The sequence below is a fragment of the Oncorhynchus tshawytscha genome, unplaced genomic scaffold, assembly GCF_018296145.1.
Source record: "Oncorhynchus tshawytscha isolate Ot180627B unplaced genomic scaffold, Otsh_v2.0 Un_contig_1741_pilon_pilon, whole genome shotgun sequence".
NCBI lineage: Eukaryota > Metazoa > Chordata > Actinopteri > Salmoniformes > Salmonidae > Oncorhynchus > Oncorhynchus tshawytscha.
Window position 1 is genome coordinate 590,125 of NW_024609808.1, and position 12,376 is coordinate 602,500.

Below are 12,376 nucleotides of genomic sequence, written 5' to 3' on the forward strand. Positions count from 1 at the left end.
CGGCCTTCGAGCCGCGCAAGGGGGCCACCATGTTGTCCAAGCTGGATCTACAGAACGCCTACCACCTGGTGGAGATACGGGAAGGGGACGAGTGGAATACCGCATTCAACACGGCCAGCAGTCACTACGAGTATCTGGTTCGACCTCGGGCAGGGGGTTCCAGTACCTGGTTGACTGGGAGGGTTATGGCCTGGAGGAGAGGTGCTGGGTCCTCGCCAGGGACATCCTGGACCTAGGCCTCATTGCGGATTTTCAACGCCGACACCCCGGTCAACCAGGTATGCGCCCAGGTAGGACGCCTTGTGGCGCCCCTTGGGGGGGGTACTGTCACACCCTGATCTGTTTCACCTGTCTTTGTGGTTGTCTCCACCCTCCTCCAGGTGTCACCCATTTTCCCCATTATCCCCTGTGTATTTATACCTGTGTTCTCTGTTTGTCTTGTGAGGGAAATTTTCTGTTAAACCCTACTCATGCTTGTGTACTAAACAATCCTTCTTTAAGCCTGGCATTGGGCTTGAGATAGTTTCTTTAACCAACTCATATAAGATAAGAAAAGTGTGTGTGCGCATTGAGAGAGGCCTGTTCTAACTGTTCTGTGTGTGTAGAGGGACCCATGATGCCTGGGCACTCAGCCAACTTTATGACAGAAACTGACTGGTTCCTCTTGATCCTAGACAGAGTAAAGGTTATATCCTGAACACCAGTAACAGAGACATTATTCTGTTTTGTAGCCTGTTTCTGGGGAAAGATTGTGGTGGAGAAATCGGAATTAGCTAAGTAACAAAGATAATTAAGATGTCTTATCTGCAGAATATGCTTATGATTGGACTTTTGAACTCTTGCCATTAGAATGTCTCCTTTTGTACTGCACTTCCTGGGGAAGTGGGGAACCATTCACTTGTCTCCACAGTGTGCATCAGTCACCTCCTCCTAGGGGGAGATTTTTTTCTCCCCTAGTTCAAGGTGGAAACTAAGTAACAACAAATGTCCTAAGTTCTTAGTACTGAACAAAGCAACAAGTTCTTTGTAATTGGGGCCGAAGGTCTGGCACAGGATGTGTGGGCTTGGTGTTTGGAACCATTGTACGTCATCTCTGAGGTTGCATCTATACTGACCTATCCTGAGATAGTATATAACCCAGAAGCTAACTCCACTCAGTGGGCTCTCACTCCATCTCTCCTTTTGCCTCTCCTCGTTATTAGTTAAAGGTAGAATTTCCACCACAGTCTGTTGCCAGTTTGTCTTGTTTGTCAAGTCAACCAGCATTTTTCTCAGCTCCTGCTTTTTCCCAGTCTCTCTTTTTCTCGCCCCTCTGCTTTTGAACCTCTGCCTGACCAGACCGTGAGCCTGCCTGGCGTCCTGTACCTTTGTCGCCATACATTGGATTATCAACCCCTGCCTGCCTTGACCTGCCTTGACCTATAAGTAAAATTCTTTAATAATAAATGGGTATATATCGTTAATTCTGTTATTATGCCTCTCTTTAGGGATGGAGGGGTATTTGGAGGGATGGAGGGGTATTTTGAGGGAAAGAGGGGTATTTGGATGGATGGAGTGGTATTTTGATGGATGGAGTGGTATTTTGATGGATGGAGGGGTATTTTGATGGATGGAGGGGTATTTTGAGGGTATTTTGAGGGGTATTTTGATGGGTGGAGTAATATTTTGATGGCTGGATGGATATTTTGAGGGGTGGAGGGGTATTTTGATGGATGGGGGATTTTGATGGATGGAGGGGTATTTGGATGGATGGAGGGGTATTTTGATGGATGGAGGAGTATTGTGATGGATGGAGTGGTATTTTGATGGATGGAGGGGTAATCTGATGGATGAAGGGGTATTTTGAGGGGTGGAGGGGTATTTTGAGGGGTGGAGTGATATTTTGATGGCTGGGTGGATATTTTGAGGCATGGAGGGGTATTTTGATGGATGGTGGGGTGTTTAAAGGGATGGAGTAGTATTATGAGGGGTATTTTGAGGGGTTGTTTAAAAGTCTTTCTCACATCGGCTGCGGAGAGCATGATCACACAGTCGTCCAGAATAGCTGCTGCTCTCATGCTTGTTTCAGTGTTACTTGCCTCGAAGCGAGCATTGGAGTTATTTAGCTTGTCTGGCAGGCTCGAATCGCTGAGCAGCCCTCGACTGTGCTTCCCATTGTAGTCTGTAATAGTTTGCAAGCCCTGCCACATCCGACATAAAACAAGCTTATATTTGGAGTTCTGGTGGGCTGACTGTTGAAATAAGCTTATGAAGCATTTCTAAGTGATATTCTTCAATAATAAATGGATATATATCGTTAATTCTGTTATTATGCCTCTCTTTAGGGATGGAGGAGTATTTTGAGGGATGGAGGGGTATCTTGAAGGAAGGACGGGTATTTTGAGGGAAAGAGGGGTATTTTGATGGATGGAGTTTTTTTTGAGGGGTGGGGGGGTATTTTGATGGATGGAGGGGTATTTTGATGGATGTAGATGTATTGTGAGAGTTGGAGTGGTATTTTGATGGATGGGGGTATTTTGAGGGGTGGAGGGGTATTTTGAAGAGTATTTTGAGGGGTGGAGTGGCATTCTGATGGCTGGATGGATATTCTGAGGGGTGGAGGGGTATTCTGAGGGGTGGAGGGGTATTTTGATGGATTGAGGGGTATTTTGAGGGATGCAGGAGTATTGCGAGGGATGGAGTGGTATTTTGATGGATGGGGGGTATTTTGAGGGGTGGAGGAGTATTTTGATGGGTGGTGGGATATTTTGAGGGATGGAGTTGTATTTTGAAGGGTATTTTGGTGGATTGCTTAAAAGTCTTACATCGGCTGCGGAGGGCGTGATCACACAGTCATCCAGAACAGCTGCTGCTCTCATGCATGTTTCAGTTTTACTTGCCTCGAAGCGAGCATTGAAGTTATTTAGCTTGTCTGGTAGGCTCGTGTCACTGGGCAGCTCCCGGCTGTGCTTTCCTTTGTAGTCTGTAATAATTTGCAAGCCCTGCCACATCCGACATAAAACAAGCTTATATTTGGAGTTCTGGTGGGCTGACTGTTGAAGTAAGCTCATGAAGAATTTATAAGTGATATCCTTTCATAACAAATGGGTATATATCGTTAATTCTGTTATTATGCCTCTCTTTAAGGATGGAGGGGTATTTTTAGTGGTGGAGTGGTATTTTGATGGATGGAGGGGTATTTGGATGGATGGAGGGGTATCTTGAGGGATATCTTGAGGGATGGAGGAGTATTGTGAGGGATGGACTGGTATTTTGATGGATGGAGGGGTATTTTGTGGGGTGGAGGGGTATTTTGATGGATGGAGGGGTATTTTGATGGACGGAGGGTTATTTTGAGGGGTATTTTGAGGGGTGGAGTGGTATTTTGATGGCTGGATGGATATTTTGAGGGGTGGAGGGGTATTTTGAGGGGTGGAGGGGTATTTTGATGGATTGAGGGGTATTTTGAGGGATGCAGGAGTATTGTGAGGGATGGAGTGGTATTTTGATGGATGGGGGGTATTTTGAGGGGTGGAGGGGTATTTTGAAGGGTATTTTGAGGGGTGGAGTGGCATTCTGATAGCTGGATGGATATTTTGAGGGGTGTAGGGGTATTTTGAGGGGTGGAGGAGTATTTTGATGGGTGGTGGGATATTTTGAGGGATGGAGTTGTGTTTTGAAGGGTATTTTGGTGGATTGCTTAAAAGTCTTACATCGGCTGCGGAGGGCGTGATCACACAGTCGTCCAGAACAGCTGCTGCTCTCATGCATGTTTCAGTTTTACTTGCCTCGAAGCGAGCATTGAAGTTATTTAGCTTGTCTGGTAGGCTCGTGTCACTGGGCAGCTCCCGGCTGTGCTTTCCTTTGTAGTCTGTAATAATTTGCAAGCCCTGCCACATCCGACATAAAACAAGCTTATATTTGGAGTTCTGGTGGGCTGACTGTTGAAGTAAGCTCATGAAGAATTTATAAGTGATATCCTTTCATAACAAATGGGTATATATCGTTAATTCTGTTATTATGCCTCTCTTTAAGGATGCAGGGGTATTTTTAGTGGTGGAGTGGTATTTTGATGGATGGAGGGGTATTTGGATGGATGGAGGGGTATTTGGATGGATGGAGGGGTATCTTGAGGGATATCTTGAGGGATGGAAGAGTATTGTGAGGGATGGACTGGTATTTTGATGGATGGAGGGGTATTTTGTGGGGTGGAGGGGTATTTTGATGGACGGAGGGTCATTTTGAGGGGTATTTTGAGGGGTGGAGTGGTATTTTGATGGCTGGATGGATATTCTGAGGGGTGGAGGGGTATTTTGATGGATGGAGGGGTGTTTAGAGGGATGGAGTAGTATTTTGAGGGGTATTTTGGGGGTTGGAGGGGTATTTTGAGGCATTGTTTAAAAGTCTTACTCACTTCAGCTGGGGAGAGTGTGATCACTCAGTTGTCCGGAAAAGCTGCTGCTCTCATGCATGTTTCAGTGTTACTTGCCTCAAAGCGAGCATTGAAGTTATTTAGCTTGTCTGGTAGGCTCGTGTCACTGGGCAGCTCTCGGCTGTGCTTCCCTTTGTAGTCTGTAATAGTTTGCAAGCCCTGCCACATCCGACATAAAACAAGCTTAAAGTTGAAGTTGAGTATATTGTGATAAACTGCAGGCCACACTACTTGCCTCAAGAGTTCTCAGCTATACTTTTCGTGGCTGTTTATTTACCACCACAGACAGATGCTGGCACTAAGACCACACTCAGTCAGCTGTACAAGGAAATAAGCAAACAGGAAACCACTCACCCAGAGGCGGCGCTCCATGTGGCCGGAGACTTTAATGCAGGGAAACTTAAATCAGTTCTACCAAATCTCTATCAACATGTTAAATGTGCAACCAGAGGAAAAAAATCTATATCACCTGAACTCCACACACAGAGACGCGTACAAAGCTCTCCCTCGCCCTCCATTTGGTAAATCCGACCACAACTCTATCCTCCTGATTCCTGCTTACAATCAAAAATTAAAGCATGAAGCACCAGTGACTCGGTCTATAAAAAAATGGTCAGATGAAGCAGATGCTAAACTACAGGACTGCTTTGCTATCACAGACTGGAACATGTTCCCGGGATTCTTCCGATGACATTGAGGAATACACCACATCAGTCACTGGCTTTATCAATAAGTGCATTGAGGACGTCGTCCCCACAGTGACTGTACATACATACCCCAACCAGAAGCCATGGATTACAGGCAACATTCGCACTGAGCTAAAGGGTAGAGCTAACCCGGAAGCTTACAAGAAATCCCGCTATGCCCTGCGACGAACCATCAAACAGGCAAAGCGTCAATACAGGGCTAAGATTGAATCATACTACACCGGCTCCGACAGTCGTCGGATGTGGCAGGTCTTGCAAACTATTACAGACTACAAAGGGAATCAGAGCCGCGAGCTGCCCAGTGACACAAGCCTACTAGACGAGCTAAATCACTTCTATGCTCGTGTCTTTACTGATATTTTCAACATGTCCCTGATTGAGTCTGTAATACCAACATGCTTCAAGCAGACCACCATAGTCCCTGTGCCCAAGAACACAAAGGCAACCTGCCTAAATGACTACAGACCCATAGCACTCACGTCCGTAGCCATGAAGTACTTTGAAAGGCTGGTAATGGCTCACATCAATACCATTATCCCAGAAACCCTAGACCCACTCCAATTTGCATACCACCCAAACAGATCCACAGATGATGCAATCTCTATTGCACTCCACACTGCCCTTTCCCACCTGGACAAAAGGAACACCTATGTGAGAATGCTGTTCATTGACTACAGCTCAGCGTTCAACACCATAGTACCCTCAAAGCTCATCACCAAGCTAAGGATCCTGAGACTAAACACCTCCCTCTGCAACTGGATCCTGGACTTCCTGACAGGCCGCCCCCAGGTGGTGAGGTAGGTAGCAACACATCTGCCACGCTGATCCTCAACACTGGAGCTCCCCAGGGGTGCGTGCTCAGTCCCCTCCTGTACTCCCTGTTCACCCATGACTGCATGGCCAGGCACGACTCCAACACCATCATTAAGTTTGCTGACGACACAACAGTGGTAGGCCTGATCACCGACAACGATGAGACAGCCTATAGGGAGGAGGTCAGAGACCTGGCCGGGTGGTGCCAGAATAACAACCTATCCCTCAATGTAACCAAGACTAAGGAGATGATTGTGGACTACAGGAAAAGGAGCACAGAGCACGTCCCCATTCTCATCGACGGGGCTGTAGTGGAGCAGGTTGAGAGCTTCAAATTCCTTGGTGTCCACATCAACAACAAACTAGATTGGTCCAAACACACCAAGACAGTCGTGAAGACAGTCAACACACCTTGCTGTCTCTGCCTGGCCGGTTCCCCTCTTCCCACTGGGATTCTCTGCCTCTAACCCTATTACAGGGCTGAGTCACTGGCTTACTGGGGCTCTCTCATGCCGTCCCTGGAAGGGGTGCGTCACCTGAGTGGGTTGATTCACTGATGTGGTCCTCCTGTCTGGGTTGGCGCCCCCCCTTGGGTTGTGCCATGGCGGAGATCTTTGTGGGCTATACTCAGCCTTGTCTCAGGATGGTAAGTTGGTGGTTGAAGATATCCCTCTAGTGGTGTGGGGTCTGTGCTTTGGCAAAGTGGGTGGGGTTATATCCTTCCTGCTTGGCCCTGTCTGGGGTTATCCTCGGATGGGGCCACAGTGTCTCCTGACCCCTCCTGTCTCAGCCTCCAGTATTTATGCTGCAGTAGTTAATGTGTCGGGGGGCTAGGGTCAGTTTGTTATATCTGGAGTACATCTCCTGTCCTATTCGGTGTCCTGTGTGAATCTAAGTGTGCGTTCTCTAATTCTCTCTTTCTCTCTCTCTCTCTCTCGGAGGACCTGAGCCCTAGGACCATGCCCCAGGACTACCTGACATGATGACTCCTTGCTGTCCCCAGTCCACCTGGCCGTGCTGCTGCTCCAGTTTCAACTGTTCTGCCTTATTATTATTCGACCATGCTGGTCATTTATGAACATTTGAACATCTTGGCCATGTTCTGTTATAATCTCCACCCGGCACAGCCAGAAGAGGACTGGCCACCCCACATAGCCTGGTTCCTCTCTAGGTTTCTTCCTAGGTTTTGGCCTTTCTAGGGAGTTTTTCCTAGCCACCGTGCTTCTACACCTGCATTGCTTGCTGTTTGGGGTTTTAGGCTGGGTTTCTGTACAGCACTTTGAGATATCAGCTGATGTATGAAGGGCTATATAAATACATTTGATTTGATTTTGATTTGATTTGAAGAGGGCACAACAAAGCCTATTCCCCCTCAGGAAACTCAAAAGATTTGGCATGGGTCCTGAGATCCTCAAAAGGTTCTACAGCTGCAACATCGAGAGCATGCCTGTTTGCATCACTGCCTGGTACGGCAATTGCTCGGTCTCCGACCGCAAGGCACTTCAGAGGATAATGCGTACGGCCCAGTACATCACTGGGGCTAAACTGCCTGCCATCCAGGACCTCTACACCAGGCAGTGTCAGAGCAAGGCCCAAAAGTTGTCAAAGACCCCAGCCACCCCAATCATAGACTGTTCTCTCTACTACTGCATGGCAAGCAGTACCGGAGTGTCAAGTCTAGGACAAAAAGGCTTCTCAACAGTTTTTACCCCCAACCCATAAGACTCCTGAACAGGTAACCAAATGGTTACCCGGACTATTTGCATTGTGTGCCCCACCCCAACCCCTCTTTTACGCTGCTGCTACTGTCTGTTTACCTTATATGCATAGTCACTTTAACTATACATTCATGTACATACTACCTAAATTGGCCCGACCAACCAGTGCTCCCGCACATTGGCTAACTGGGCTATCTGCATTGTGTCCCACCACCCGCCAACCCCTCTTTTTATGCTTCTGCTACTCTCTGTTCATCATATATGTGCAGTCACTTTAACGATACCTACATGTACATACTACCTCAATAAGCCTGACTAACAGGTGTCTGTATATAGCCTTGCTAGTCTTTTTTCATACGTCTTTCTACTGTTGTTTTATTTCTTTACTTACACACACACATATACTGTCACGCCCTGGTCTTAGTATTTTGTGTTTTCTTTCTTTATTTGGTCAGGCCAGGGTGTGACATGGGTTTATTTTGTGTTGTGTTTATGTATGGGGGGTTTTCGTAGGTTTTGGGATTGTGGCTTAGTGGGGTGTTCTAGCAAAGTCTATGGTTGCCTGAGGCGGTTCTCAATCAGAGGCAGGTGATTCTCGTTGTCTCTGATTGGGAACCATATTTAGGCAGCCATATTCTTTGAGTGTTTGGTGGGTGATTGTTCCTGTCTCTGTGTTAGTTGTCACAAGATAGGCTCAGTCACAGGTCCCTCCCTCTCTCTCTCTCCCCAGTCTCTCTCTCTCTGTCCTCCCTCCCTCTCTCTCTCTCTCTCTCCCTCCCTCTCTCTCTCTGTCCCTCCCTCTCTCTCTCTCTGTCCTGTCCCTCTCTCTCTGTCTGTCCCTCTCTCTCTCTGTCCGTCCCTCTCTCTCTGTCCGTCCCTCTCTCTCTCTCTGTCCCTCTCTCTCTCTCTCTCAAGTCCTCTCTCTCTGTCTCTGTATCTCTCTCTCTGTCTGTCCCTCCCTCTCTCTCTCTCTGTCAGTCTCTATCTCTCTCTGTCCTGTATGATAAGTCTCTCTCTATCTGTAAGGTCCCTCTATATATCTGTCAGGTCCCCTATATCTCTGTCTAGTCCTCTCTCTCTCTCTGTCAGTCTCTCTCTCTCTGTAGTCCCTCTCTCTCTCTGTCAGGTCCTCTCTCTCTCTCTCTGTCTCTCTCTCTCTCTCTCTGTCAGTCCCTCTCTCTCTGTCAGTCAAGTCTCTCTCTCTCTCTCTCTGTCCGTCCCAGTCTCTCTCTCTCTCTCTCTGTCCGTCCCTCTCTCTCTCTGTCCGTCCTCTCTCTCTCTGTCCGTCCCTCTCTCTCTCTGTGTCTCTCTCTCTCTCTGTCCGTCCCTCTCTCTCTCTCGTCCCTCTCTCTCTCTGTCCGTCCCTCTCTCTCTCTGTCAGTCCTCTCTCTCTCTCTGTCCGTCCCTCTCTCTCTCTGTCGTCTCTCTCTCTCTCTCTCTCTCTCTCTCTGTCCCTCCTCTCTCTCTCTCTCTGTCCGTCCCTCTCTCTCTCTGTCCGTCCCTCTCTCTCTCTGTCGTCTCTCTCTCTCTCTGTCCAGTCCTCTCTCTCTCTCTCTGTCCGTCCCCTCTCTCTCTCTCTCTGTCCGTCCCTCTCTCTCTCTCTCTGTCCGTCTCTCTCTCTCTCTCTCTCTCTCTCGTCTCCTCTCTCTCTCTCTCTCTGTCAGTCCCTCTCTCTCTCTCTGTCAGTCCCTCTCTCTCTCTCTGTCTGTCCTCCTCTCTCTCTCTGTCCGTCCCTCTCTCTCTCTGTCCAGTCCCTCTCTCTCTCTCTGTCCGTCTCTCTCTGTCTCTCTCTCTCTCTCTGTCCGTCCTCTCTCTCTCTCTGTCAGTCTCCTCTCTCTCTCTCTGTCAGTCTCTCTCTCTCTCTCTGTCTGTCCCTCTCTCTCTCTGTCTGTCTGTCTCTCTCTCTCTCTCTCTCTCTCTGTCAGTCCCTCTCTCTCTCTCTCTGTCCGTCCTCTCTCTCTCTCTCTCTCTCTGTCTCTGTCCAGTCCCTCTCTCTCTCTCTGTCCGTCCCCTCTCTCTCTCTCTGTCCGTCCCTCTCTCTCTCTCTCTGTCCGTCCTCTCTCTCTCTCTGTCGTCCCTCCCTCTCTCTCTCTGTCCGTCTCTCTCTCTCTCTCTCTGTCCGTCCCTCTCTCTCTCTGTCAGTCCCTCTCTCTCTCTCTGTAAGTCCTCTCTCTCTCTGTCAGTCCCTCTCTCTCTCTCTGTCAGTCCCTCTCTCTCTCTCTGTCCAGTCCCTCTCTCTCTCTCTCTGTCCGTCCTCTCTCTCTCTCTGTCTAATATATCTGTCCAGGTCTCTCTCTCTCTGTCAGTCCCTCTCTCTCTCTCTGTCAGGTCTCTCTCTCTGTCAGTCCCTCTCTCTCTCTGTCAGTCCCTCCCTCTCTCTCTCTGTCAGTCCTCTCTCTCTCTCTCTGTCGTCTCTCTCTCTCTCTGTCTGTCCCTCCCTCTCTCTCTGTCCGTCCCTCTCTCTCTCTCTGTCCAGGTCTCTCTCTCTCTCTCTGTCCGTCCGTCTCTCTCTCTCTCTGTCAGTCCCTCTCTCTCTCTCTCTGTCCGTCCCTCTCTCTCTCTCTCTGTCAGGTCTCTCTCTCTCTCTCTCTCTGTCCGTCTCTCTCTCTCTCTCTCTGTCTGTCCCTCTCTCTCTCTCTCTGTCCGTCCTCTCTCTCTCTCTGTCCGTCTCTCTCTCTCTCTCTGTCCGTCCCTCTCTCTCTCTCTCTGTCAGTCCTCTCTCTCTCTCTCTGTCCGTCCCTCTCTCTCTCTCTCTCTCTCTCTCTCTCTCTGTCAGTCTCTCTCTCTCTCTCTCTCTGTCAGTCCTCTCTCTCTCTCTCTGTCCGTCCTCTCTCTCTCTCTCTGTCAGTCCCTCTCTCTCTCTCTGTCCGTCCCTCTCTCTCTCTCTCTGTCCGTCCCTCTCTCTCTCTCTCTGTCAGTCCCCTCTCTCTCTCTCTGTCAGTCTCTCTCTCTCTCTGTCAGTCTCTCTCCTCTCTCTCTCTGTCAGTCCCTCTCTCTCTCTCTCTGTCCGTCTCTCTCTCTCTCTCTGTCCAGTCCCTCTCTCTCTCTGTCCGTCCTCTCTCTCTCTGTCGTCCTCTCTCTCTCTCTGTGTCCCCTCTCTCTCTCTCTGTCCGTCTCTCTCTCTCTCTCTCTGTCCGTCCCTCTCTCTCTCTCTCTGTCCGTCCCTCTCTCTCTCTCTCTGTCAGTCCCTCTCTCTCTCTGTCAAGTCTCCTCTCTCTCTCTCTGTCCGTCTCCTCTCTCTCTCTCTGTCAAGTCCCTCTCTCTCTCTCTCTCTGTCCTCTCTCTCTCTCTCTGTCCGTCTCCTCTCTCTCTCTCTCTCTGTCTGTCCTCTCTCTCTCTCTGTCGTCCCTCTCTCTCTCTGTCCGTCCCTCTCTCTCTCTGTCCGTCCCTCTCTCTCTCTCTCTGTCAGTCCCTCTCTCTCTCTGTCCGTCCCTCTCTCTCTCTCTCTGTCCGTCCCTCTCTCTCTCTCTCTGTCCGTCTCTCTCTCTGTCTCTGTCCGTCTCTCTCTCTCTCTGTCCGTCCCTCTCTCTCTCTGTCCGTCCTCTCTCTCTCTCTCTGTCCGTCTCCTCTCTCTCTCTGTCCGTCCCTCTCTCTCTCTGTCCGTCTCTCTCTCTCTCTCTGTCCGTCCTCTCTCTCTCTCTCTGTCCAGTCTCTCTCTCTCTCTGTCCGTCCCTCTCTCTCTCTGTCCGTCCCTCTCTCTCTGTCCTCTCTCTCTGTCTGTCCCTCTCTCTCTCTCTGTCCGTCTCTCTCTCTCTCTGTCCGTCCTCTCTCTCTCTCTCTGTCTGTCTCTCTCTCTCTCTCTCTCTCTCTCTCTCTCTCTGTAAGTCCTCTCTCTCTCTCTCTCTGTCCGTCTCTCTCTCTCTCTCTCTGTCCGTCTCCTCTCTCTCTCTCTGTCAGTCTCTCTCTCTCTCTGTCCCTCTCTCTCTCTGTCCGTCCCCTCTCTCTCTCTGTCCGTCTCCCTCTCTCTCTCTGTGTCTCTCTCTCTCTCTCTCTCTGTCTGTCCGTCTCTCTCTCTCTCTCTCTCTGTCCGTCCTCTCTCTCTCTCTCTGTCCGTCCCCTCTCTCTCTCTCTGTCCGTCTCCTCTCTCTCTCTCTCTGTCTGTCCTCTCCCTCTCTCTCTCTCTGTCCGTCTCTCTCTCTCTCTCTGTCCGTCCCTCTCTCTCTCTGTCTGTCTCTCTGTCTCTGTCCTCTCTCTCTCTCTCTGTCCGTCCCTCTCTCTCTCTCTCTCTCTCTCTGTCAGTCCCCTCTCTCTCTCTGTCCGTCCCCCTCTCTCTCTGTCAAGTCCTCCTCTCTCTCTCTCTGTCCGTCTCTCTCTCTCTCTCTCTGTCCGTCTCTCTCTCTCTGTCCGTCCCTCTCTCTCTCTGTCCGTCTCTCTCTCTCTCTGTCCGTCCTCTCTCTCTCTGTCCGTCTCTCCTCTCTCTCTCTCTCTCCGTCCCTCTCTCTCTCTCTGTCCGTCCCTCCTCTCTCTCTCTCTCTCTCTCTCTCTCTCTCTGTCCGTCCCCTCTCTCTCTCTCTCTCTGTCCGTCCCTCTCTCTCTCTGTCCGTCTCTCTCTCTCTGTCCGTCCCCCTCTCTCTCTCTGTCCGTCCCTCTCTCTCTCTCTGTCTCGTCCCTCTCTCTCTCTGTCCGTCCCCTCTCTCTCTGTCCGTCCCCTCTCTCTCTCTGTCCCTCTCTCTCTCTGTCAGTCCCTCTCTCTCTCTCTGTCCTCTCTCTCTCTGTCCGCTCTCTCT